Source organism: Acomys minous, assembly GCF_964271855.1.
Source record: "Acomys minous genome assembly, chromosome: 3".
NCBI lineage: Eukaryota > Metazoa > Chordata > Mammalia > Rodentia > Muridae > Acomys > Acomys minous.
Window position 1 is genome coordinate 57696007 of NC_140485.1, and position 27567 is coordinate 57723573.

At 50.3% G+C, this 27567-nt stretch overlaps 1 protein-coding gene across 1 annotated transcript in view; it reads right to left on the minus strand.

Annotated features, from left to right (window-relative positions):
• NTSR1 (neurotensin receptor 1) overlaps positions 1–27567 on the minus strand; it is a 44502-nt gene that overhangs the window by 15594 nt on the left and 1341 nt on the right. The window lies entirely within an intron of this gene.

A 27567-nucleotide genomic window follows, 5' to 3' on the forward strand; every position in this document is an offset into this window, starting at 1 on the left:
ACTGGCTCACAAAGCAAAGAAGGCAGGCTGAGTTAAGGCGAGGCTGGCCACCAGTGTCTCTAACCTGACAGTGGGATCTGGCCGAATCCTGCCCCGAGGTCCCTCCTCTCCGGTACTCCTGTGTCCTGTACCACAGATGTCCTCTGTAAAGGGCCAGAGAGTGAGTGACTTTGCTTTGTGGGCCACATGATCTTTGTCACAACTGCTCAGCTTGGCCATCAAAGCCCAAACAAGCCACAGACAACACGTGAATAGACAGTGGCCTACATCTACTACACTTTCAACAGCAGATCATAGTGCCGGCTTGCTGACTCCTGCCTGAAAGACTCATGCTTGTGGCCATGGAACACACACTGAGTGCCAGTCTCATGTCATATCCCATTTGAGGAAAACGGGGACCAATATAACCACTGGGACAGTGTTCCCATGCCAGTGCCCAGTGTGTATAGAAGGAGCACGAAGGATCAAGAGGAAAAGCCAAAACACCTTTGAGTGTGAGGAGCAAGATGCCACCTATAGGCAGCACAACACTACCGACCACTGTCCTCCCCACCCTATAAGCCTTTAGCCGTGGTTTCCAGTGGGCCTAGACTGGTGGCATGCATTGCTGAGGACCTGATCTATTCCTAGGGAATCTGAGGAGAGAGACCGTCTCCTTGGCTCATTTACCTCACATCCAGAGCAGTTTAACACAACCCTAAGGATGGGATATGCTTGGACAAAAAAACGCTTTCACGGTTTAAGCCAGCCTTCATCGCCTGCGGTCCCACAGCCTCTGAAGGCACACAGCGTGATGAGAGATGAGCTCACTTCAGTTACACGAATCTCCCCAAATGTGTCTCCACTGATGCCCATGTCCCTGGCCAGCCGCTCCTCAGGACACCCTTTCATCTGACAACTGGAGCTTTGATCCCTCAGAAGTGTCCCTGAAGAACCTATTCCCACACCACCGAACGAGCCCATCTTTCTACAGGCACTTGGCATCCTAATTCACATTCTGTTGAATGTCATGGGCTGCCAGTCACCCTCACTAGGATGCCTTGTCAGGCACGTCCGTCCAAGGTGTACGTGGAATGAGCTTTGTTTCATTCCAGTCAGATTCAGAGTAAGGCTTAGCACTAGTGCCTTCTCCCAGCCTCCCTCCTGCCTGTCTCAGACAAGCAAGCACAGAAGAGAAGTAGGAGGGGGGAGGAGAAGGAGAGGAAGGGAAGGGGGAAGGGAAGGAGGAGGGGGAAGGGAAGGAGGAGGGGGAAGGGAAGGAGGAGGGGGGAGGGGAGGAGGGAGAAGCGGGGAGGGGGAAAGTGGGGAGAAGAGGAGGAGGAGGAATTGAAGGAAGAGGTGGAAGGGGAAGAGGAGGGGCAAGGGGAGGAGGAGAAGAAAGAAAAGTAGGAAGAGGGGAAAGAGGAAGGGGAAGAGAAGGAGGCGTAGGAGCAGGGAGAGGAGGAGATGGGGAGGAGGAGGAAGAGGCGGTTCCTTGTCTCTATTTGCTCGGAAGGTGGGCACAGCATCCACCCGACAGGCTGAGCTGCTACCCCATCAGAGTCAGTGGTCTAGTCTCCAAGCTGCTGCTGCTGGCCTCTGTCATTGACCTGGATGCTAATTGTAGCAGTAGGAAGCCTTGTTCCAGGCATTGGAATGCATGGGCTGCATTCAGCCCGGCTCCTTCAGGGTAAGCCTTCCCTGCTCAGCCAATCTTGTTCCCGCAGGCTAGATGGGTTTCCTTTGACGGCTTTGAAATGGCCACTTCAAGGTGCTTAGGCCTTGGTCTGTAAATTCTCCTGGACCACAGCAGCCATAGGAGAAAATCCTCAGAAAGGCTGCACTGAGTGTTGATGGCAAATTCTCATGATTGACACGGAGTCAAGGTCAGCTGGAGGTGGGAGAGAGAAGACCCACGTGGCCATTTCTCCGAGGCTCAAGCAAGTCAGGTCCCTTTGCAGCTTTGTCCCCAGCCAGTGCACTACCCGCTGCTGGCATCCAGCCTTCTCAGTCACAGCAGTCCTGGAAGCTGCACTATTGTGCAAAAGCTCTCAGGCACACACAGGAAAACTGTGGACAGAGTCACGGATGCACACGGGACACACTGCAAACACCAGGACCTCCTGGGTCCTGAGAGTCTCAGCCATCAGGGAGATGACTAACCAGTGATGCTGGAGGCGGCCAGGAGAGCCAAACAACCAGGAGCTCTAGCTCGTGAGGAAAACAGTCCTGGCTTCTTACATGCTTGACCTTTCCAGTTTTTTTTTTCTGTTCAAAAACAAACAAGCAAACAAAAAACCTAGTTGTAAGAGCTGAAGGAAACATTACAGGAGCATTGCAGGCTCATTAAGGGAAAGCTCTTGCCTCCTAGACTAAACAATCTTCCTCTGGGGGGAGACATTCTTTGCCTCTTCTAACAGATACTGCAGTTGGGCAGTAAACTGCTTGGCTAAGGGGCTACCCCTCTGGAAGGCAGATTCACCTAAGGCTATATGCTAAAGAGATGGGAGGAATATTTATCCCTTTAACGAGACAGTGTATTTTCCTTCCCAGAATTCCTGCCCGCAGTGCAAAGGCTGCAGAGCCATCACCAGGGCCTGTTAGGTCCTGCCAGCCTGAGTCCCAAGCCAGAAACTTGCAACTTTCCCTTCTGCTCTTTTCTTTTGAATGCTGGTCAGAGCCTAAGTGTGTTGCCTCCTTTGGTACTTTGGGCTTCTTCATTTTTTTATTTTTATTTTTCTCTAAAGCCATCCATCCCTTGGCCATTCTGCCACATGGCTGCCTGCTTGCCAAACCTCCATGCCTAAGTAAAAAGCCATAGTGATCTCTGTTCTCCCTCCTTTGGGCGGTTGCCAAGATTTGCACCTTGCCTGCCCTGGAGTTTTTCTTTTAAATGGTAATAAAATTATCCTCAATCCATTCTTAAGTTCTTTTATCAGTGAGACCAATAACCACGCTGGGACACCTTCCTTCCTCAGTAACGCGACACGTCTAGCAGAACTTCCTCACATTTTCAGGAATAAGAAGGAAAGAGGGGACAGGGTGGGAGGGAGGGGTCCTTCTCGTCAGCCTGAGGAGCAGGGCTAGGTTTGGACAAGTCAGTGCACCGTGCGGTCATGCTGGGGCTTCTGCAGGCTCGGAGAGCAAAGCATTTGCTTTCTTCTCACACATGTTACTTGCACACAGGCCTTATTACTGATCCAACCCTCGGGTTCCGCCAGGGACCTGGCAGCTTCTCCTTACACCTTGATAAAGAAAAGCTGTTAGGTGGAACCAGGCAAAGTGATGCCAGGGTCCTGGGCCAAGGCCAAAGTGTTCCCTGCTCCCTGGAGGTCTAAGGTCTGGCGTGTCAGTGAGGCTTTCCCACAGGCTCTGGAAATCAGTGAGTTCTGTGTGCTAATGTGCATGTGTCTGTGTTTCAGATGTGCCTGTGCCCATTGTGCATCCTGTCTGCTTATGCACATGTGTCTCTGTACACACATTGTGTGTGCGTGTGCGCGCACACACGTGCACACGCACGTGTGCTTACCCATGTGACTGCATAGTTTCTGCTTTTGCTCCTATTTTGCTGCTGGCCCATCTAGAACTCTGAAAGTTATAAGGTCTTGGGGCCTGGAACCCCCACCATGATCCTGGGGAAGATGTGTGGTCAGTGTCTATCTACAGTGCTCCTGGGTCCATGCCCCTCTGGTAAAGGATTTAGATTGCTGCTTGGGAGCTGCATGGCAGGGACCCTATAACCCGATGCAGGGATGCTTAGGGTGACTGAGTCTCCAGTGGCTGGGCCTATCCTCTTTGCCACTGCTCTCCCAGATCTCAGCCTTGGTTGCCCATCAAGAGACTCAGCATCTATACTCGCTCCCTACTGAGGCAGTTTTTCTGTTGTGTTAAGAACTAAGGGAGAGCTGCCTCCCTAGTGCCAAATACAGTTATCCCCAGACCTGGGCCAGGAACAAGCATGACTGCCTTACCTGTCTGGCTCCACTTGGGCTGGGCACCTAAGAGCAGGCCCTAGGCTCATGCCTTAGTCAATGCCCCCAAGCCTCCATCGGCCCCAGCACCTGTCCCAGACCCGTTACTGCAGGGATGCGCTACAGAGCAAACTGTCCACAGAGCCGCCAGAAGTCCCAGCCACCACACAGTGGTTCCCACTGAAGGACTCAGACCAGCAGATGGAGCTGGGCAGTGCCTGCCTGTAAACAGGGCCTCAGCAAAGGGGTGCACGGATGGATACAGAATCCAGACCAAAGTCCTTGGGAGAAAACCTCAGCTAATAATGATGCTCTTTCATCCTTCACTAGGGGCATTGGGTGAGGCTGTGAGGGCTGCTCTCTGGCCCCGAGCCAATACCCCTTTTGGTTGTAAGTATCATAACCCTGCGTCATCTACCTGTGTCAGGGTGGAGGCTGTACCCTGATGTCCCTGAGGATGGGCACAGCAGAGGAACCCCAAAAGGAGGGACTGAAGGAAGGTGTGTTCCCTCAGCTGAGATCACTTCACTCTGAGTCCTCCACCCCCACTTCAAAAGAAAGAAATCTCATCTTCCTTCCAATAATGACTCTTGTCACAATGACATAATTGGTCCATTTGTTAGAGTGAGCGTTTCCAGGCTGAACGCGGAGGACGTCGTTGTTACTGTTGTACAGAAACAGTCCCACTCAAATGCCACCAGGCTTTGCGGCAAATAAGGCATTCATCCTCCCCTGCTGTGGGCTCCATCCAGGTTCCTACCTTCTTTGCAATCATTGGAGGCTGGGGATTTGTGAATGGGCCTGCCCAGGGTGCCTGGTCCCTTTGGCAATCAGTGTAGGGGCAGGCTGACCTTCCCTACAGCCTCCTCTGAGCGGCTGGTGCTGCTGGCTCTTCAGGACCCAAACAGGAAGGGAGCCCCCAGTGACCTGTCAGCACTGACGCTGAGCAGCGAGGATTGGAGCTGGTCTTGGTCTTCTGGCTTCCATGTGCACTGTTCATGACAGCGGGCTGGTTTGTTCTGCCTGTCCCTCCCCAGGACTGACTGAGGACAAAGCCTGTCAGATTTACTCAAGACTGGGCTCCCCAGAGCTGGGAAGGAGTCTTCAGAAAAGGGTGCCCTGAGTGGGCATGGCAGGAGACTGTCTACAAAAAATGCCCTCGTCTTGGAATAGGGAGAACCAGGAAATAGTGTAAGGAAGAGCCGCCTTATCTGGTTTTGGTTTTGGTTTTCGAGATAAGGTTTTTCTGTGTAGCCTTGGCTGTCCTGACCTTGCTTTGTAGATGAGGCTGGCCTCGAACTCACAGAGATTCACCTGTCTCTGCTTCCCTGAGTGCTAGGATTACAGGCGTGCGTCACCTTGCCCAGTTACCAACCGTATCTTAAAGGTAGTTCTACCCTGGCAAGAAGGCTCAGTTGGTAAAATGATTCCCTTGCAAGCATGAGAATATGGGTTTGGTGCTGAGAACCCTGTTTAAATGAAAATTCTGGTGAGGTGCAGCATGCTAGCAATTCCTGTACTGGGGAGGTGGAGGCAGGGAGACCCCCGAGGCTCCTCACTGGCCAATCACCTTGACAACAGGCGAGTTTTATACCAATAAGAGACCATGTATCAAAACAATGTGGATGGCGCCAGAGGTTGCATACACATACAGATGCATGCGCATGCACGTGTGCTCGCACACACACACACACACACACACACACACACACACACACACACACACTTTGTTTTGTTGAATGGGCTATTGCTGTGAGCCCCAGGATGGCCTTAACTGTTGATCCTCCTGCCTCTGTCTCTTACAGACATGTGCTGCCATGGCTGGTTGTAAATTATTTTAATAACATTTTCTTCAATTAAATATACCCAAAATATTATTTCAAGGTGTGAAAGTATGAGTGGCATATTATACACGATTTCCCCCTTTTTTATTGATGTTTCGGAAGCTGTGCACCCTTCTAAAGAGGGCATCTGGGCGGAGGCATGGACAGGGCAGCCATCTGCTCTTCTGGAAGGGCTCACGGGGAAATTTTAAGGTATTCACCGTTCAGCCCCACATCTCTACAGAGTGTCCTTGGCCCACTTCTGGTCATGGGAGATCCTGGGCTCCTCAGTTTCAACAAGGCCAAGGGTTGGACATTCATCTTAAACTACTTATAAAACACGTGTGGTGGGTAAAGGAGGGGGAGCTACACCTCCCAGAAACAGGATCTGCGTCCCTTTATGTCTCTGCAAGGCGCCATCAGCAGAGCTTGTGCAAACCTGGCTGGCTGCACCAAGATCTCACTGGGTAGGAACAGGGCCAGAGGTTTTCTTCTGCCTCCTGAGTTCTTCCTGATCAAACCTCAGAAGCGCAATGCAGTAAGATGAAGGCACACCTTAGGGCTGGACGGGAGAGGAGTCTGGGGGATTAGCCACACAGGCTGGGCAGAGGGCAGGTCCCCAGCGCCCACATTTGTGCTCCTCTTCCCCACTCAGCTTTCCTCATCCTCATCTGAAAAGTGAAGACCGTCACTAGGGCCCCAGCCTCTGGGTTGGATTTGAGCTCAGCGCTATCTTCTACCATATGAGCCACTAGCTGATGTGTAGTAATTAGACGCTCAGTACCACAATTAATCCTGCAGTAATTGCTTGTCATGGGAGTACTGTTCAGTTCAGAACCTTCAGTCCAGTCATCGCTGAGACCCCAGTCAATTACGGGCACCGGAGCTAGATGTGCTGGCACATGCCTATAATCCCAGCACTTGAGAAGTAGAGGCAGGAAATCAAGAATTCAAGGCTAGTCTTGTGTACCTAGCAGTTTGAAGCCAGTCTGAGTTCTATGAGAACCTTCTTTGAAAAACAAAACAAAAACAACTGAAAGAGAGAGACAAAAACAAACAAACAAACAAACCAAGCCCCAACACCTTTTTTTTTTAAGCCAAAAGGAGAGGTGACAAGACAGAACAACCCTAGCTTGTATCCTCTTCTTTCATCTTCCACTGGGACTCACCCTGAGCTGCAGGTGAATCCCAGTGGAAGAGCTTTCTAGAACTTTTTTTGAACCAGGAATGGGAAGGTTCGGGTTAAATCCACCTGGGAAACACAACAGCTGGCCTCAAGATTCTTGAGCCTCAGCCAGCTGCTTTGGAGGGAACCACACCATGATAGTCTCACCAGGTTAGCACTAATTCTCACCCTCCCAGGGGGTTGGGCAGGGTTTGAGTAGTGAGGACCGCCCTCCTACTGCAGTGGTTGTAAGATGCATTTTCTCTGACAGATTGATTGTCTCCAAAAGTCAGCACAGGTGCTCATGACACTTAAATTGCTTGAGTTTGCAAGTCTGATGTTTACATGAATACACACACACACACATACATACATACATATACACATACATACATACACACATGCATACACACACACACACAGAGAGAGAGAGAGAGACCACAGTTTGCTTGGGGTGCCTTGTCTGTGCAGTGAGATGACAGGTCCCATTGATCCCATGGTGGCTTCTCATCAAAGAACATTCCAGAACCTGAACCCTGCCAACTGCCCCAGGCACTCAGGGCCAGACTATCTTGGAATGCACATGGTCTGCAGGCCACACGTTGACGATACCTGGTTTAGGTGAAATGGGCAAATACAGAATCCACCAAAACTTACAAAGAAGAAATAGGCTTACTAAAGAAATCTAATCAATATTCAATAACCTTCTAAAGCAAGAAGACCAGGCCCAGATGGCTCACTGGTGAACCCTGCCAGACATTTCCATGAAAGTGACACAGCTCTTCTCTAGTCTCTCTGAGAAGACAGAAGCTCTGGGCAGACCTTGAGCTCACTCAGTGAGGCCAGCATCACCCCAGAAGCAGAACCAGTCACAAAGAGTGACAGCTGTAGTTGATGATCATCTTTTAGGGACACAGATGCAAAAGTGCTCAAGAAAACACTAGGGAATCAAACACAGCACCACACGTGTGATAGTTTGCATGTGTTCCCCAAAGTCCATGTGTTGGAAACTTAATCTTCAACAGGGTTGAGAAGTGGGAACCAGTGGGAGGCTTAGGTCTTGAGAAGCAACCCCCACAGATAGATTAATTTCATTATCCTGGAGTAAGTTGGCTGTGAAAGCAAGTCTGATCCTCTTGCCTGTTCTCTTACCCCATGGTGCCTTCTACTGCATTACAGCCACAAGGCGGTCACCACTGATCCAGGCATGATGACACATGCTTTCAATCCCAGCACTAGAGAGGCAGGGGCAAGGCCAGCCTGGTCTACACAGCAATTTCCAGGACAGCCAGGACTAGAGAGAAAGACTGTGTCTCAAAACAAAAACAAGCAAGCAGCCAGGTGTGGTGGCGCACATCCATAATCCCAGCACTCAGGGAGGCAGACACAGTTGGATCGTTGTGAGCTGGAGGCCAGCCTGGTCTACAAAAAGAGTCTAGGACAGCCAAGGCCACACAGAGAAACCTGTCTCGAACTGCCTCCCCTCCCAAAAAGACATTACCAAATGTGGTTTTGGTCCCTTGGTATTGATATGAAGCCAATAAAATCCTGTTCACTTTAAAGTGCCCAGTCTGTAGCAGTTTGCTATAACAGCGCTGTCCTGGCTAGTTTATGCCAACCTGACACAAGCTAAAGTCAATGGAGAGGAGGAAGCCTCAATCGAGAAAATGTCTCTATAAGACTGGGCATAGGCAAGCTCTATCTATCTATCTATCTATCTATCTATCTATCTATCTATCTATCTAACTATCTATCACCTATGTTTTGGTTTTTTGAGATTGGGTTTCTCTCTGTAACAGCTCTAGCTATACTGGAACTCACTCTGTAGACCAGGATGTCCTTGACACAGAGATCCACCTGCCTCTGCCTCTTGAGTGCTAGGATTAAAGGTGTGCCCCATCATGCCCAGCTCTTTAGGGCATTTAAAAAATTAGTGATTGATGGGGAAGGTCTCCGCCCATTTTGTTGCATAAGTGTGTGTGTGTCTGTGTATGCGTGCACCCTGTGCAGGAGGTCCTGGGTTCTATAAGAAAGCAGGATGTGCAAGCCAGAGAGCAGCAGCCTCCATGGCCACGGCATCAGCTCCAGCCTCCAGGCTCCTGCCCTGCTTGAGTTCCTGTCCTGACTTCCTTTGATGATGAAGAATGCTGTGGAAGAGTAATCCTTCCCTCCCCAAAGCTTTGGCTGTGGTGCTTCATCACGGCAATTGCAACCCTGATTACAACAAGCACAAAACAGACCCAAACACCATAGCAGGAATTACACATTGTGATTGAATGAGGTTTTCCCCTAGGTATGCAAGGATGGTTCTCCTAATTGCAAGGCACACAATCACATTAATAGATGCAAGAAAAGCTTTTGACAAAACCCAAAACCTATTCATGACTGAACTCTTAGTAAGCTACAGATGAGGAAAGCCTTCCTCAGCATGGTGGATGACAAAACACACATAACAGCTTAACCCCTCTAAGATGAGGAATGAGGTACGCCCAGCACTGTGCCAACTTAACTTGTATAAGAAGCCCTAGCCAATAAGATAAGACAAGAAAAGGGAAGAAGGTATGTGTGTTGGGAAGAGAGGGTTTTGTGTGTAGAAAATACCAGAACTAGCTGGGCATGGTGGCGCACGCCTTTAATTCCAGCACTTGGGAGGCAGAGGTAGGCGGATCGTTGTGAGTTCGAGGCCAGCCTGGTCTACAAAGTGAGTCCAGGATGGCCAAGGCTACACAGAGAGACCCTGTCTCGAAAAACAAAAAAACAAACAAACAAACAAACAAACAAACAAACAAAAAACCCAGAACTGACACTCTTGGAACTAGTATGATTATAGGAAAGTCGGGTATCAGACTAGTAAACAAAATCCAATTGTACCAACAATGAATAATTGAAGTTAAAAAATATAATACTGTGTTTGTTTTTAAATATTTGTTTTATTTGTGTGTGTGCACACACATTTGTGTGTGCATGAGAGAGAGAGAGAGATAGAGAGAGAGAGAAAGAGGAAGAGAGAGAGAGAGAGAGAGAGAGAGAGAGAGAGAGAGAGAGAGAGAGGGAGAATAAGCCAGAAAAGGCATTGGATATCATGGACCTCGAACTACAGCCGTTGTGAGCTCCCCAATGTGAGTGAGTTCTGGGAGCAAACTCGGGTCCTCTGCCAGAGCAGTACAGCTCTTAGCCACTGAGCCATCTGTCCAGCCCCACAGTACTATATTTGTATACTAAGTAATCAATGCAAAAACTTTAAAAGGAAAATACTATTTATATCAACATAGAAAATGAAATACGGCCTGGGTGTAGCTCAGCGGCAGGGAACTTGCCCAGCTAATCCTAGCATCACCGACCCACCCCAAATAAAAACTTGACTTTGTTTTTAAAAAGATGAAGGGATTGGAGTGATGGCTCAGTGCTTAAGAGTGCTTGCTGCTCTTGAGGATGTAGGTTCAGTTCCCATCACCCATGTTGGGCAGCTCAGCTTTGGTAACACCAGCTCCAGGGGGGTCTAATGTCCTCTTCTGGCCTCTGACAGCCTATAGACACTTGGCACACGCTCACACAGACACACCAAGTCCAAGACTTCCAACAATGCTGCACAATCAAGATGGTGTGGTCAGGAAGCCAACAGAGAATGCAGAGACAGACCAACACAGGATCATCAGCTGCTCTCTGACCAGGGCAATCTGTGGAGGGAGGGTCACCCTGGACAACCGTCTGTGAAAAGATGGGGTCTATGCCTTCCAAAAACTAATCAAAACTGGTCACAGACATTACAATGCTGTGTTTGTTTTTTAAAATATTTATTTCTCTCTCTCTCTCTCTCTCTCTCTCTCTCTCTCTCTCTCTCTCTCTCTGTGTGTGTGTGTGTGTGTGTGTATGTGTTAAGGACAATAAAGTGGGAGAAAGGTTGACTAGCCCTGTGTTTAGTAATGAATAGTTATTTAGTTATTTAGTTAGTTTCCTTGAGGCAGAATCTCATGTAGCCGAATATGATTTTGAATTCCAGACCCTTCTGCCTCTTCAAGTCAAGCGATGGGATCACAGACATAGGGTCACCACAGCCAGCTGAATTTTTAAACAGAAGACTGTTCCATGTTCCATGGAAGAAAAACCAATAAGTTGGACGATGTTATTAAAATGAACGATACTGCTAACAGAATAAGAAGACAAGACTGAGCATGATATTAAACACCTGTACTAGCATTAGAAGCCTGAGGCAGGGGGATGAGAAGCTGGACACCAGCCTTGGCGACACTGTAAGACCCTGTCTCATAAAACCAAAGCAAAAACTAAATGAGAAGAAGCCACAGCCTGGGAGACAGTGTCTGCAAAAGACACATATGACAGGCTGATCCAAAATATGCAAAACTCTTAAAAATAAATAAGAAAACAATCAAAAATGGGCAAAAGTCTAATCAGGAACCTCCTGTAGGAAAATCCACTGGTGGAAAACATGCGTGTGAGGGGGTGCTGTGTCACAGCTTAACATGCATGTGAGGGGGTGCTGTGTCACAGCTTCACATGCGTGTGAGGGGGTGCTGTGTCACAGATTCACATGCATGTGAAGGGCACAGATTAACATGTGTGTGAGGGGGTGCTGTGTGTCACAGCTCACAGGGCTGATGGCCTTGATTATCGGCTCAGCTCTGCTGGGTTTGGAATCACTGGGCAGACACACGTGTGACCATGTCTGAGTGGATGCTTCTAGAGAGGCTTAACCGAGGGAAGAAACGTGGAGGGCACATCTCAGTGTCTGGAGGGCCTGACTGAATAAAATAAGAGATAAAAGAAGCAATCTGAACACCAGCAGATGAACTTCCCCTCCCTGACCATGGGTGCAATGAACCGGCTGCCTCACGTTCCTGCCACTGAATCTACAGCCACTCTCACCGCTGTGCCTTCCACACCTACGGCGCTTACCCTCAAACCGTGAACCAAAATAAAACCTTTCTCCATCGAATTGCCTTTTGTCAGGTCACAGCGATGAGGAAAAGTAATTAATAAAGCAATGGAATAAAGCAGGAATGTTCTAAAACAAACCCCAGACAAAGTCCCGTGAAGGGCACGCGGGATGCTCATCACTGCTGATGGAACACGGGAGAACACAGCTGCTGCGGGAGAGGGGGCGCCCTGTCTGTACAACTGGCTTATCCATGCCTTAAAGTTCCAGGACTGCACTCTTTTTTTTTTTCTTCTTCCCTACCTGAGGTAGCTGAAAGCGTATGCTCACACAAAAACCTGCACAGATACATTTATAGAAGCTGTAGTCATAATTGCAACTGAGATGTTCTTCATTAACTGAACAATAATGGCATCTAATTCAGCGACACCAAGAAATGAGTTTCCGAGCCAGGAAAAGACACGAAGGAGCCTTGAATGAATATTAGCACAGGAGAGAGGCTGGCCTACCAGAGTGCCTTGCCTCCAGCTGCACAAGCTTCTAGAAAATGAAATATGGACTTGACTTTAAAAGAAAGGTTGCCCAGGGCTGAGGTGGGGAGGGTGAACAGGTAGAGTCCACAGGATTTGGGGGGGGGGTGCGGCGCAGTACAGCTATTGTCCGTGATGGGGTACCGTGCATCTATTGGAAGCCACAGGATGTGAAACACCAAGTGCTAGCCCTGGTATAAGCTGTCAATTTTGACTGGTTTGTCACCACTTCTTTGTTTTTGTTTTTTGTTTTTTTGTTTTTCGAAACAGGGTTTCTCTGTGTAGTCTTGGCTGTCCTGGACTCACTCTGTAGACCAGGCTGGCCTCCAACTCACAGCGATCTGCCTGCCTCTGCCTCCCGAGTGCTGGGATTAAAGGCATGAGCCACCACCGCCCAGCATTTGTCACCACTTCTTACTGGTGACCATGTGCCTCACAATGCAAGATCTTTCCAACCGAGGAGAATAACGAGTGGAGGATGTCACCGGGAGATGCTGTCTGAGGCTGGCCCAGTGGTTAAGAGCACTGGCTGCTTCTCCAGAGGACAGATTCCATTCCCAGCGCCAACGTGCTGGCTCACAACCATCTGTGACCCTAGTTCCAAGAGATCTGACCTCCTCGGGCACTGCACACACATGGCGTCTGACAAAAATGCACGCAAACACACCTATACACATAAAACTATTATTAGAAAGTCATTGTAACTCCCAACTCCTTAGTTTCCCAGCTGTCCTCTTGCATTCCACCAGCAGGGACAACGTCCTTGGGAGCATCGGGCGTAACAGGATTTTGGTTTGTTGGGTTGTTTGGCAGCTGTTTGCAGAAGCCTAGATTTTGCATGGTCCCTGTTTTGTGACATTCCCTTGTCTGGCTCTCAGCTAGAGGTCCTTCCATTGCAGAGGGTTTCCTCAGCACTGTGTGCTGCGGATGTGTCTACCCTCTAGCAACAGGGGCCTCTGACTTCCTGTTTTCCCGTGTTTCATTCTCCTCAAGAGCTGGACGCCTTAGCTCTTGAATCTCCATTTTGGCTCTGTTTTCCAGCCTCCCTCACTGGAACCAACTGCTTCAGAAACATACACAGTCCCTTGAGGGCCACAGGAGAGGGGCTGGTTCCACATATGCAGGTGTCACATGACTGGGTTCTTGGTCAGACTGACCAGGTGACCAATTCAACTCCACTCCTAACTATTCCCAAATCTCCTTGGTGGAAAACTCCATCTTCCTGGGACCAGCTCCCTCCACAGCACAATGTTCCTTTCCCCCCTCCCCTTTTCTTTCTCTTTTTGAGTAAGACACAGAGGCAGGCTCCAGGGGATCGTGTGCTGTCTCCCACAGAACATTGACCAGGGTCCGTGGCAGCAGCTCCGAGTGGACTACTCAGTGTCCACTCAGCAATGAGACCACAACAGCTTGTTTGCACCAAAATCCACACATCAAGGAATGAGCTCTCTTCATCTTTAAAAATAGAACCGTAAGAATTCTCAGGACCAGGGCCAGTGGCTGTTGGAGACGAGGCTTTCTCACCCACACCGTGGGCTTTCTCTTTGTTCACCCAATAGAGTGGACTCAGGCTCTTGAGTGGGCTAAACCCACGACAGAGCAGGCGGGAAGCCTGGGGCCCTCCTGAGCAGGTGGGGGCCAATGTGCATCTAGGGAAGGGAAGGTACATAAAGCTGGAGTGGCTCACACGCTTGTCCTGAGTCATGGATCAGATGCGCTATAGTCGCTATAGTCCTTCATCCTCATGGGATGCTCAGGATGGGTGCACTGAGGCAGCTGAGGAGGGGACATACATGGGGTCACATCACTGCTGGGACTGGAGGCTCAGCTACTGCTGAGTAGCATCACCAGGAACTGGTGCTGGCATTAGACCCTTCTGCTGGGCTGGGCCTTGTCTCTGTGGAAGGAGGCTCATTGATCCAGGCAGCAACTGCCCTGCTTATTTCCAGTGTTAGTTCACTCCTTGCTGAACTCTGGTGCTTGAGCCCACTTGTTCCCTAAGGAGACTAGTTTCTGGACAGATCCAGAGGGACAGACAGACAGTGACCTGTTTTCAACAGTCCCAGTAAGCTGGCACGCCTGTAACCCCAGCACTCCAGTAGACAGGGGCAGGCGGATCTCTGTGAGTTTGAGGCCAGCCTGGTCTACAAAGTGAGCCCAGGACAGCCAGGGCTACACAAGAGAAACTCTGTTTCGAACCCCGCCCCCAAACAGAAACAAAAAACAAACAAACAAACAAACAAACAAAAAAACAAAGCAAAAAAGCCAAATAACCAACGGTCCTAATGTGATGGGCGAGGGCGACTCGCTAAAGAGTCCATACCATCCTCAGAGAGGGCCGCAGGGAACTGGCCTTAGCCTTGTCATCCCACTATTTGTGCAGAGTGGCACCTTTTGAATCCCAAACAGCAAAGCAAGGAGGAAAGCCTGGGCACTTGTGGGTGGAGCAGGCCTGCAGGTTTATTGACAGCAGGCTTTCTGGGAAACTGCAGGCAGGTAGCTGGCTCTGAGTCCATCGCCCAGGGAGAGTAGAGCTGAGTCCCATGGGTGCCTCTCCAGGTTCTTTCTCAAGTAGTCTGTCCTCCTCACTACAAACTCTGACAGGGCCCTTTTTAGGGCAGGAGGAATGTACCAGATCACCACTTACTGGCAGCTCCCTCAACAGGAACCTTCCTTACAGGCTCCTGAGAACCTGAGCCTCCTTCGTAGCCTCCTGATAGCAGTATTTCTTCCACTTTCTGTGCTCAGATTTTGTTTTATTTTGATTTTTTGAGACAGCGTCTTGCCATGTAGCCCTGTGCTTCAGTCTACAACACAGTCTTGCTGACAATTTTGGCCAGTATCAGAGGGCCCACCAGGATGCCCATTTGTTTTGTGAATTAGTTACAAAGGTCAAGGAAGAATGCCATTAAAACTCAGTAGGAGGCCACGGGAAGGGTTGAAATGTTTTCTGGCGTCAATCTCAGCTGCTCGCTCGCCCCCTGTGGGATGATGGTGTTGCAATGGTCCAGGTTGGGTCCTAGATCAGAGAGCCTGATATCTAGGTAGGCCTGTTTTATGCTATTCAGAACACCACTGTTGCAGCCCAGCCCCACACCCGGAACAGGGCAATGTGGGGCGGGGCAATGTGTGTGTGTTGGGGGCCTAAGGCTCAGGAGGCAGACGGAAGGAGCTGGATTCAGGAGTGCAAGGAGGAGCCTCCAGCCTCCTGATGGGGTGCACAGTGTGTGTGTGTGGGTGGGGGGGTGGTGGCAGGTGTTCTGCCACATCTTCCTAGGGCTGGTCCTCAGCCTGTGCCGGAGGATATACGGTGAAGCTGAGTAGCCCGTTCACAGACCAGCCTCATGTCTTCCTCCTGGGTTCCCTCAGACCCTGGGCCGGGGGCGGTGGTGGGGAGGGGGTGGGGGAAGATGCTTATGGTGGGAACTGAGCCTAGTCATGTCCAGCACCGCTGGCCTTCAGTGTTCCCATAACCGCCCCTTCACTGACCTGGGCCCCCTAGCAAAGATTCCCTGGGACATGCTTCAAGTTACAGGATAGCGGGAGCTGTGGATGCTGCGGAGGCGGGGGACAGCCCTCTGTGCTGTCACCAGATCAAGCTGCTGCTCCTGAGTCTGTTATACTGCGGCAAAGGATGCTGCTAGAATCCGCTAACACACTTCCTTTAGCAACTATAAAAGCCTGTGGCCAGGCAAGTGGGGCAGCTGGGCAAGTGGACGGGAGCCCTTTCCACCCCAGGTCAATGGGAGGTGTGGGTAGTGATGGAATCCAGGCGCAACTGTGGGGAGTCGGTCCACATAGCACTGGGGAAGACACAGCCAAGTGAGGAGCTGGCCTGCCTTCTCCTGGGGCCCTCACTGGCATTTATCCAGGAGCCCAGCGAGAGCAACAGCGGTGCTCAACATCTCACTGGTAGAATGCGGCAAGACAGAAAGAAGATAATGGGGCCGGTCCAGCCCAGCGGCCACCCAAGAGGCAGAGGCTCTGTCACAGAGGGGACCACATCTTGCCCTTCCCGTGCTCCACCTTTGCCCCAGCAATGGAGTCTAGAAAGAAGCCCAGCTCAAGGGCTTGTCTTTCTGCCTTAGGAATCATCTTCAATGGTTGTGGGCTGGGGTGGGAATTTTTGAAGCTACATCCGGATCCTCCCGGTTTGTTTTTCTCTTCCTGTTACCAAAGTCCCCAGTGTACCATTTAGGCATAGCTCAAGGAGCAGCAGTGGCCGTACCCTGGGACCAGCAAAACCAGACCTTGGATCTAGTCTCTGTCTCTTTAAGGTATACTGAGAGGACGTGATGGTGGCAGTGTGTGTGCATGCGTGTGTGTTTGTGTGTGCATGTGTGTGTGTGTCTTCAGCCTCTCAACCTGTAAATGTAGCCTTATTTTCAAAAAGTGTTTTTTTTTCCTCAGATATAATCAGATTAGAGACACAAATGTCCTGATTCAGGGTGGGCCCTAAATCTCAGGACAAATATTGCTAGAGGGCAGACAGACAGAGAAGGTGGTGTGGAGACCGAGGCAAGACTGAGGGGCTGCGGCCCTGAGCCAGGCACACTTCAATTCATCGTCATTCCTGGAAGAAGAGGAAGGAGCCTCCTCAAGCCCCTGGAGGGGACAATGGTCCTGAGAGACACCCTGGAACTTAGACCTCTGGACTCTGGGACCATAAGAGAACATATTCCCATAGCTGTGAGCCAGCAGTTGTCAAGCCCTGCTTTATGATGGCCACAGATCCCAAGCATGCTCTGGGCCTCTCACAAGAGGCACAACGTTGTTTGAGGGTTAGAGCAGTTTAAAGCGCGATATCCACCTCTGGTGATTTTCTTTAGAAGCTCTGTGAGCACCGCTGCCTGGACGATCTGCCACAAACACAGGTATTTTTAATACAGTAGACGGCTCCTTTTAAACAAGCTGTCGGGAAAATTAATTGCAGGAAGTTTAACAGGCGCTACCGTGCCTAAGAGCCCTGCAATTACCAGCTTCCAGTCTGCAGGCACATTTGACAGCCGGGGGCCCTAGAAGTGCCTAGCTGCTCCCCCCCACAAAAAAAAAAACCAAAACAAAACTGCTTTCTTCTGCTAAGAGTGTGACCCTGGTGACCCTAGATTATTTGCTCCAGCATCTGAGTGGATGATGGAGCCTCTAAGGTGCAGAGCCGGACAATCCTCCTCTGTTTGGATCAGAGCTGTAGTCCTTCAAGTCAAGGTCTGGTACAAGGTGCATCACCGACTTCATCTTCTGGAATTCAGGCCAGCCTTTAGGAGTACAGCCCACCTCAGCAAAATGGATTCTGAGGCTAGGCAAAAATCTACAGTCTCAAACATGTGAGGTCTATAGGGACAGAGGAGGCTTTTGGGAAAGCACACCAGCTGGCACACAGAGACACTGTTGTCTCTCCCTCCTGACCTGCTGTCATAGGAAGACCATTCTCGGGGTGGGCGTGGAGGGACCACGCAGGAGTGGAAAGGCCTGCAAAGCTGGCCTCATAGCAGTCTGTATGCTTTTCCTGAGTGTGGTGCTGGGCCACAGGAGGGAAGCTTCAGGTGGCTGAGCCTGAGGGCCTTTAGGGTGGGAAGGGCCCTGCCCACCTTGATTTGTGTCTTCAAAGGCGCCTGGCAGAGGCCAGCCAGCTGTGGGCCTGCAATGAGCTAGGCCCAGGGTCCCAGAGGCAGGTCCTAAAGGGCTATCAGCCAGGCGGGATGGCTCTCCTCCTCAAGCATTAAATCTGAGGCTGGACAGTTGCTTCCTACTGTGCAATATCCTGCCTGCAGCAGACAAGTTTATAAACGAGCTAGTCACACCTGGATCCAGACCAGCTCTGAGGCTTGCCTGGCTGGCTCTCAGCTTCCCCAGTGACAGGACCCAGGCGTGCTTTGCACAACTTTCCTTGACCCTTGGGAGCTGAGGATTGCAGGGGTCTACTGAACTCTTGGAAATTATGGGCTGGCCCGACAGCTGGCTGTGAATGTTTGCGTCTTAACAGTTTCCAGGGAGAGGTTATTTCTAAACACCTTTGAGGGTCTGGGAGTGTAGTGTCTTTAAAGAGAAGAACCAATTTTGAGTTACAAGAAAACAAAGCTCTCCCAACAATGCTCCTAACCTTTAAATACTCCAAAGAAGAGTTACTGGAATTTACAATAAATTCACCTTTTCACAGACAACTGGCTGAGCATGTTGAAATCCAAACTATTCTGCTCTTTTTATAAGTCTTAGTGTAAGACTTACTGGATGTTTGTGGAGTAAGTGCCTTCCTTTGTTAGGGCCTCTTCACAACATTGTTAACGATTCCTTTAAGACAAAGTTTTACATCTTAGCTGCCTGGGATGCTGTGGATGTGGGCAGTGTTTAAAGCCAGGAGAAGACTTTTGTTTGAGATATTAGACAAGGTCTGCTGCTATAAACAGCCATAAACCATCACCAGGTGCCTTAGGCCCTGTGGTCTGACAGGATGCAGACTGTGCCACTACCAGAGGCTCTTGATGCTTGAGATCCTTTTGTGAGGGAGTCTTTGTCAGGACTTAAGCTTGTGAGCTCAGGGCCTGGCCTGTGAATCCACACAGGGCTTCTCTGTGGATTCTGTGCTGTAGGGATAAGTCCAGACAGACACGCATATATGTATGTTTGTATGTATATGAGTAAACATATATACACAGCTATGTATGCATGTATGTGTTTATATGTATATAAACACACATATATACACAGCTATGTATGCGTGTACATGTTTATATGTATACACACACACACCTATATAGCTGGGTGTGTAGATATGTACACACGCAGAACGGAGAAAAGGAATCCTAGAAACTGAGGACCATAGGACGGGATCTGAGGGGAGACAGAGAGGGATCTACTGCAGCTGTCTGACCCAACACATGTCTTGGGATTGTCTTCAAGTGACACATACAGGTAACACCCAGGAAAGGGCTTGGGAACTGAGCCATAGACACGAGCCAAGTAAATGCACAGGGAAGAGCTGAGGACTTAGTAATAGTGCTGATGTTGACACCACCACCAACAGATGGTACAATTGAAGGGGCAGCTCTCACTTGAGGCTACCCACCTCGAGAAAAACACCGGCATTCTCCAGGGGATTGACATCACCCAAAATACCACAACAAAGTTTAAAATGCTCAGGAAACATCTAAAGTTACCATTGAAAGATACAGGAACATGACTCTCTCCAAAGGAAAAGACAATCATTACATCAGTCCATGGGATTGGTACAGCCACAATAAAAGCTCATTAAGATTAAAAAAAAAAAAAAAAGACTTCCTCTGGCCAAGAGCATAGAACCTCTGGCCTGGGTGAAGACCTAACATTTCCGCTGGGCCTGGACAGTCACCTGGCCAAGGCAGGGTCACCTTAAGCTGTGATAAAGAGATAGGGGAGTAATTTTCCCTTTGAGGAGATACTGTATTTTCCTTTGCAGAATCCCCCAGTGCATAGATGGATCCCATAAGCCACCACGAGGTCCAGCTGGATTGCCTTCTGAAGGCACAGTCCCGGCCCCCCCCAACCCCCAACCCACCCCCCACACCCTGTTTCTTTGTTTCTTTATCTCCTTTGGATGCTGGCCAAATCTATGTGTGTTTATCTGACACTCTGGGCTTCTTTACTCTTTCTCTAAAGCCCCTCCCCTCTGCTATGTGGCCATGTGCCTGCCGTGCATCTGACCCCCATGATGGCTTAAATGGCTTTTTCCCCTCCGCTCTTCTCCAGGCAGCCTTTGCATTGCACATGCCCTGAGAGTTTTCCTTTTTAAACGTTAAGAAATTCATCCTTGAGCTTCTGTCTGAATCCGTTCGTAAATTTCTTTTGTTAGTGAGACTAAGAATCCAAAGAGGCGACCTCGCTTTCCCCTGTATCATCTGGTGACCACAGAGGAACTTAAAAGGATGACCCAGAGGAAGGAAAGGTCAAGGCCTTAACAGGAAGTTGAGCAGCCATGGTGACATCTACCTGTTTTTCCAACGTTTGAGAAGGGGAGGCAGGCAGAGGCACATTCACGGATAGCCTGGGCTACACCGTGAGATCTTACAGCAAGACAAAAAGCCAGCATTGCGACCATGTTCCCCGAGGTATAGAACTCTCTGCAATGACTGGCAAAATAAGAGCTCATAAAAGAGGAAGACTGCATTATAACATTAGAGGCAAACTAAAGAGCAGCCACAACCATTGGCCCTTCAGAAAATCTGTTGGTAAGAGAACATTCTGCCTCTGTGCTATGCAATTTCCACCAGTGTAGACTGTTATATTGGGCATAAAACAGTCTCTAACAAATTAAATTTATATCATGTGAGCATATTCTTCAAGACCATAGGGCTGAGTTAGAGGTGGATGTAGCACAAGGGTTTCTGGAAGGATGTCCAAGCGGCTGGGAAGTAAGAAGATTCTAGACAACCCAAGAGCGAAAATAAGAAATTTGAACAAGAAAGAATAAACTCTCAGGAAAAAAAAATGTGAGCTGCCACTAATGTAGTACTTAGGAGAACTTTTGTAGCATTAATTGTTTATACATTAAATAATGAAGTTCATGCTGGGTCTGGTGGTGCACTAATCCCAGCACTCAGGAGGCAGAGGCAGGCGGATCCCTGAGTTCAAAGCCAGCCTGGTCTACAGAGTAAGTCCAGGACAGCCAGGGCTCCGCAGAAAAACCTTGTCTCAAAAAACCCAATAATAGTAATACTGATGATGATGGTGGTGGTGGAGGTGGTGGTGATGATGATGATGATGATCTTAAACCAACAACCTAAGTTTTTACCCTAAGAAATCTAGACTGATAAACTGGTGTGGTGGCTTACACTATAATCCCAGGTGAACACAGGAGGATGGATTGCTGGAAACTCAAGGTCAGCCTGGGTTACAGAGTGAGACGCTATCTCAGAAAAACAAAGCAAGAAAACCTGTCCATCAGTCCAGGGAAAGAAGAACAAATTAAGCTCAAAGGAAACAGACTTAGCAAGTGAAAAACTATATAAACCAAAGACACCACAGAGAAACTCAGGGAACTTGGGAGTAGTTGTGTCAGAACATCCTCCTGAACGTATGCCTATGCACTACATGCATGCAGTACCCAAGGAGACCAGCAGGCCCTGTCAGATGCCCTAGCAGTGAATTGCAGACAGTTGGGAGCTGCCATGTGGGTGCTGGGAATTGAACCCTGGCCCTCTGGGAGAGCTGCCAGTGCTCCTAACCCCCGAGCAACTTCTCTAGCCTTGGAAGTTGATTCTTTTTTCTTCTTTCTTTATTTTTATGTGCATTGGTGTGTTGCCTGCATGTATGTCTATGTGAGGGTGTTGGATCTCCTGGGAACTAGAGTTGCAGACAGTTGTGAGCTGTCGTGTGGGTGCTGGGAATTGAACCCAGGTCCTCTGCAAGAGCAGCCAGTGCTTTTAACCCTTGTTGATCTGGTGTGGGGGAGAAGAAGAGGAAGAAGAGGAGAGGAGGGGGGAGGGGAGAGAGGGAAGAAGATGGAGGGAAGGAAGGAGGGAGAAAGGGAGGGAGGGAGACAGACAGACAGAGACAGAGAGAGACAGAGAGAGAGACAGACAAAGAGAGAGAGAGAGAGAAACAGAGCTCCCACATCTGGCATCTGCTGCCAGGCCTTCATTTGCTCCCTCCCAGCCTCAATCTAAGTCTAAGCCACTCTTCTGGAATAATGGAATAAGGCAGCTGCCTCCCCACTACTCTTACTGTTCCCAGCATTGCTTCCTGAAAGGCAGAAAGACAGATCTGTGCTCTTAAAGCACTCGTCTCCACGCTGCTCAGCTAGGAAGCTTGGCATTGCTCATTTCCTGGAGTAAAAGCCACAGCATCATCTGTCCGTTAATGCTCACGGCTCCAGCACCCCGGCTTCCTCCCAGTTCCTCGGCACATACAGCACAGGCCTGTCCTGGAGCCTTTGTGCTCTTCTTTCTCTTCTTCCTTGACACTGCACATCGCTCTCTGGGAGCCTATGAGAGACCTTCCTTGACCTACCGAGCTGGGTCCCCAATCCTAATGCCTCCACGTCCTCAGAGGAGGGTTCCTCAGAATCAGCTGCTGGTCCTGGACTCTGCCTCAGGCAGTATGTATCTCTCAAAGGAAGTGGACAGGTGCTGGCCAGCTGGCTATGCTCCCTGACCTAGTGTTGTGTGAACTGTGTGGGGTGTCAAAGAAGGATGATGGAAAAGCTCTGGGGAAGAAGGCGTTCTGGGAGTCACAGCGTCTTGTGTTCTGCCGTTCCACAAAGAGGCCTTGCCTGCCGGTGATTTTGCTGTATCTCTGTTGTTCCCTGGGGTGAAGGAAATCCTGCATGTTGTGGACTCAGAGACCCTCCAGCCCCCAGCTGTTGCGAGCATCTAATGTGAGGAAACTAAATGTCCTTTCATTGGACATCGATAGATCTGAGATCTGAGCCCAGCTCTGGACTGTTGCTCTGGGGTGCTCCCCAAAACTGTCCTTCCTGAGTTGATGGAGTTTCTGCCACCTTACCAACTATATCGGGTTTGCCTTCCAAACCAGCCCTGGCATTGACAGAGTGGCCTCCGAAGGACACAGGTGTCTGGCTTGAAGAGGGTAGTTTCAACTTGGGCGGTCTGACCAATAGTCCTTCCCCTGTCCTAGTTTGCTTTCCACGTCCGTGATAAAAACCCTGACTGACAGCAACTTGGGGAGGAAAGGGTTTGAGAATCTGTCCTCCCTTTAAACACAAACAGCTAGAAAATCTTGCAAGGTTGTGTACTTATGTCTTTGGTAGTGCAGATGGACAGACCTCCAACAGTGGTGCGTGGCCTGACATGCTGGCAGTGCCCTCTATGGCAGCCTGGCCCAGGGGCCTCACTGTGTGAATGTGACCATGGGAGCCTCTCTGTCACATTGCCACACTTGATCAGCCAGAAGTCTCTGCCTCCCAGTACAACATATTGAGACTATGACACGAGGCTCTGTTCAGAGGACAACTCCCACTGCCCTTGACACTGCAGGGCTGCAGATGACAGCCTTGAAGAACAGTCTGAGGACTAAGGATGAGGCGTGGGAGCCCAGCTATAGAGTAAGACCTGGTCAGAGATGCTCAGGGTGGGAGGGGAGAACTTACGAAACCTGGTGTCCAGTACAGACTAAGATAGGGTACAGTGGGTCAGGCTCGAAGTCTGTGGGAGCAAGGGGGACTAAGACGGTCTTCTAGGAGGAGGTGACCCTCACCTTGGGAACAGGGCGATCTAGCCTTAGTAACTGGCCTGGCTACTACAGGAGTCCTGTGGCGCAGGCTCCTCCTCCAGGGCTCGTGCCAGCTCTGGACTCTTGTGCTCCCTTCTCTTCACTCAATTCCTAGAGAACCTGACCCTCATCCCAGGGGAAGCACCAACTGGATATATTGGATAAGGGCCTCAGGGCTCTGGCTCTCTCCAGTCACCTGGGTAACATGAACAGGTGGCCCTGCCCCTGGTGTTTTCTGACCAGCAAGGTCCCTGTGTGGACCCCACATGGATTGCCTACATGCCCCCACCCTTCATGTCCTCCCTTGCTGAGCCAGGCCAGTTACTAAGGCTAGATCGCCCTGTTCCCAAGGTGAGGGTCACCTCCTCCTAGAAGACCGTCTTAGTCCCCCTTGCTCCCACAGACTTCGAGCCTGACCCACTGTACCCTATCTTAGTCTGTACTGGACACCAGGTTTCGTAAGTTCTCCCCTCTCACCCTGAGCATCTCTGACCAGGTCTTACTCTATAGGCTCAGCTCAGCCTCCTGAGAGCTGAGGTTACAGACATGCCCCACTATGGCCAGGAATATAGCATGTTGAGCTTTTAAAAGCTTCGATCAGGGGCTGGCGAGATGGCTAGGTGGCTAAGAGTGCTTCCTGCTCCTCCAAAGGACTGGAAGTTGGTTCCCAGCACCCTCATGGTGAGGCTGGCTCACTGCTCCGTAACTCCAGCTGCAGGGTACAGTCACACACACACACACACACACACACACACACACACACACACACACGAGTAAAAATAAAATACATAACAACTTCAGCCATCGGGAGTGCTAAGAACGCTCGCCGCACAAAGCTGATAACGTGTGTTTGACACTTGGACCCAAAGTGGAAGGAGAGAACTGAACTCTACATGCATTATACCTTCACTGTGTGTTTGTGTGTGTGTGTGTGTGTGTGTGTGTGTGTGTGTGTGTGTGTGTGTGTGTGTGTGATCATGAAACACTGCAAGCATGTATAAAAGAGATCAATATTCAATGTTCACCACTGCTTCGCCTGCACGGCCCTGCAACATTTCCCCCAGACTGTGTTTCTGTAAACTCTATCGAAACCAGTTTTCTTCCTTGAGGAGTCAAAGTGCTTCTCCTTGTTTAGTCATCCCCGACCAGCCTGGGTGCTCACCGTGTCCCCTTGAAATTGTTCAGCTGTCGACCTGCAGCAGTGGCTGTAGGCACCTCATCTCCCTGTGTGGATTTTAGCATCCCCTGCCCGTGGGAGGGAGTGTGCACCCTATCCAGGGCCAGTGCTGCCTTTAAAATTGGGTCTGACTGCAAGAGGATGCTTCTGTTTGCACTGGGAAAGAGGCTTTCTGGGGATAACTGGGCAGATGTTGGGTCGGGGAGGGTGGGCACAGCCCCTGGGTCCACCCCTCTTCCCCATGTATACAAATTCAGTACATACTACCTGGACAGGTGAGCGCAGGGAACCTGTCTGAGCTATAGTCTGGGACACAAGCTCCAAGGTTAGCAACAGAGAACTAAAAGACCCAAGGTCAGAGCAGGAGGCTGGCCTGGGTGGCGTGAGAGCCACATGTGGCTCAGGATTGGTCACCCGTGGGTACCACAAAGCCCTCGAGTCTCCAGCTCTTCCTCCTGTCCACTGGTATCAGAGCCAGATCTGGAGCCTCTGGGAGGAGCAGGGCATCAGGCTTCCCTTGCTGTTTTCTTTTCCCACTGCCTGGTCCCACCCCATCCTGCCACACCCCAAACACCTGGAAGGCACTGAGACAGGGGAATGTCTCTGTTCTGGAAAGAGGCCAACACTTCAATACTTCTAAATATGGTCATAAGGATGGGTGGCCAGCCCTGACAGGGGACATTCACTAGAACAGAAGCTAGCCACAAAGGTCTGTGTCAGGTACTCAGACCTCTCGATAGGCACTGCAAACCCCATGATCCCAGGAAACAAAACATGTCTTCAGATGGTGGAGAGGGTACAGGAAGAGTGAGAGGGCCCCTGCCTCTCCTGAGGACTGGCCTCATCACGTGTTCCCAGCCCGGAGAACTGGCCAGCTGCTAACGTCAGATGGATGACTTTTGAATACGCTGTCGTCAGTCACTCCAAGAATGGGTCTGAGTCCTCTAAGGGAAAATGGAAGCCCTGCTCTCCAGAGGTAAGAAGGCAGCCAGCAGGCAGTTACTAAACACTCAGCCAACACCGTGACAGTCACAGTGGGGAGCCTCACCCGGGGTGGGCCCTCAACAAACATTGCTGATGGACAGTGACCAGGACCCTGTCACATGGGCCCCGAAGCTGTCAAGCAGTGAGAAGCCCCAGACAACGGAACTCTGGGAGGGAGGAGACACCCTGTCGTATGGGAATCCAGTTCTGTGGCTCCAACTTGGGTTCTGCAAGAATCTCAGAAAGGGCCCTGTCTAGCTAACGGTGAGCTGTGCTTGCTCCCTTGCTGAGGCCTTGCTGGTGAAGAAGCCGCTGTTCCCAAACAGCGTGGGCTGAGAAGCCCCCCTTCCTACAAAGCCAATCAAAGACGGGAGCTTGAAGGAAAAAACACGGTGCTTCAAAGGAAACAAGGAGCCACAGTGATCACAGAGCTCCCAACAAATGTGTGCTTGCCTCAGTGGCCAGCATCTTGCTAGAAAAGCTGAGCACTGACTCGCCCCTGCAAAGAGTGGCAGCTCAGGAGGGGCCCTACAGAGGGATACTTGTAGCCCTTGTGGCCCCAAGGCCCATCCCCCCTCAGAGATGACCTGTTGAGTTAGACACTGCCCAATGTCTGAATGCCAATGACAACTGACCCAGCATTTTTGGTTTCTGGGCGGCACCTGGACACACCATGTGGCTTCCAAAGTAACTGAGGAGTTCTCCTGGGAGGCTGTGGGAGGCTAGGGATGGCTTGGTGAGGAAAGTGACAGACATATGGGGCTGCCAGCTTCCCGGGAGTCCCCTCTAACACAGCAGGAGCCCCTGTCCAGACTCTCCCATCCCAACTATCTACTTTGCTCACTCTGGGGCTAAGGAGAACGCTTCCTGTACCTCCATGGTTGCCCAGGGTCTAGCACCAAGAAATTACTAAAAACTTTCTTCATTTTTCTTTCTTTCTGTTTGCTTTATTGTTGCTGTTTTCCAGACAGGGTCTTACTATGTAAACCAGGCTTGCTTCAAACTTGAATTCCTCCTGCCTTGCCCTCTGGAGTGTTGGCACTACCATGCCTGGCTTAAAGTGTTATTTCTGCTCTGGCTTCCCTCGTGGATGCTCATTTCTCACCGCATGGCCCTTTTCTGAGCCCCTACTGTTAGTGGATCCAAGTTCCCATGGTGCTGTGCTCAGACCCACAGAGAGCTGTAGTCAATCACCCCAATCTTACTTGCCTCACCACACCCCTCCCCTCCACACCCAGATGCCCCGGATTGCTCTGCAGAAACATCATCACTAGCAGCAAGGGCCTGGGATGCTCTGGCACCTTGAGGACCTGCAAACCTTCTCTCCAGTGTGATGATCACCTCACTTCACGGATGGGGAAACTACAACTCAACAAACTAAAGTTAAAGTTCCAACTCCTGGGTTTGTGTCCACAAGACACAGACAGAAAGCGTTGGGGAGCCAGCCTCGGGGTCAGGCAATCCTGTGGCCTCCTGAAAGGCTGATGGCAGCCCTCTTCCCTGAGAGTACCCTCAGGCTTACAGTGGGTAGAGAGAAGTCAGACTGGGGTTCAAGCCCCCTACAACAGCAGAGAAGAAACAGGGAGGGGCAGACAGCTGAGTGAAAAGTTGAGGAAGAAGACAGTGAGCTGTTGGAGGTGTTCTGTCCCTTCCCAGCCTCTGACCTCTCTCAGTACACAGCACTCAGGATGATGTCACTGGGGCATACTTTGGGACAAGGGAGAAGAAAGTGCTGCTGAGGCACAGTTCTTTCCACAAGGCAACAGTGCTGTGTCTCCCCTCTTTCCCCCCTGGGGGGGGGGCGCCTTGAGTCACTGGGGCTTCTGAGGTGAGTCTGCTAAA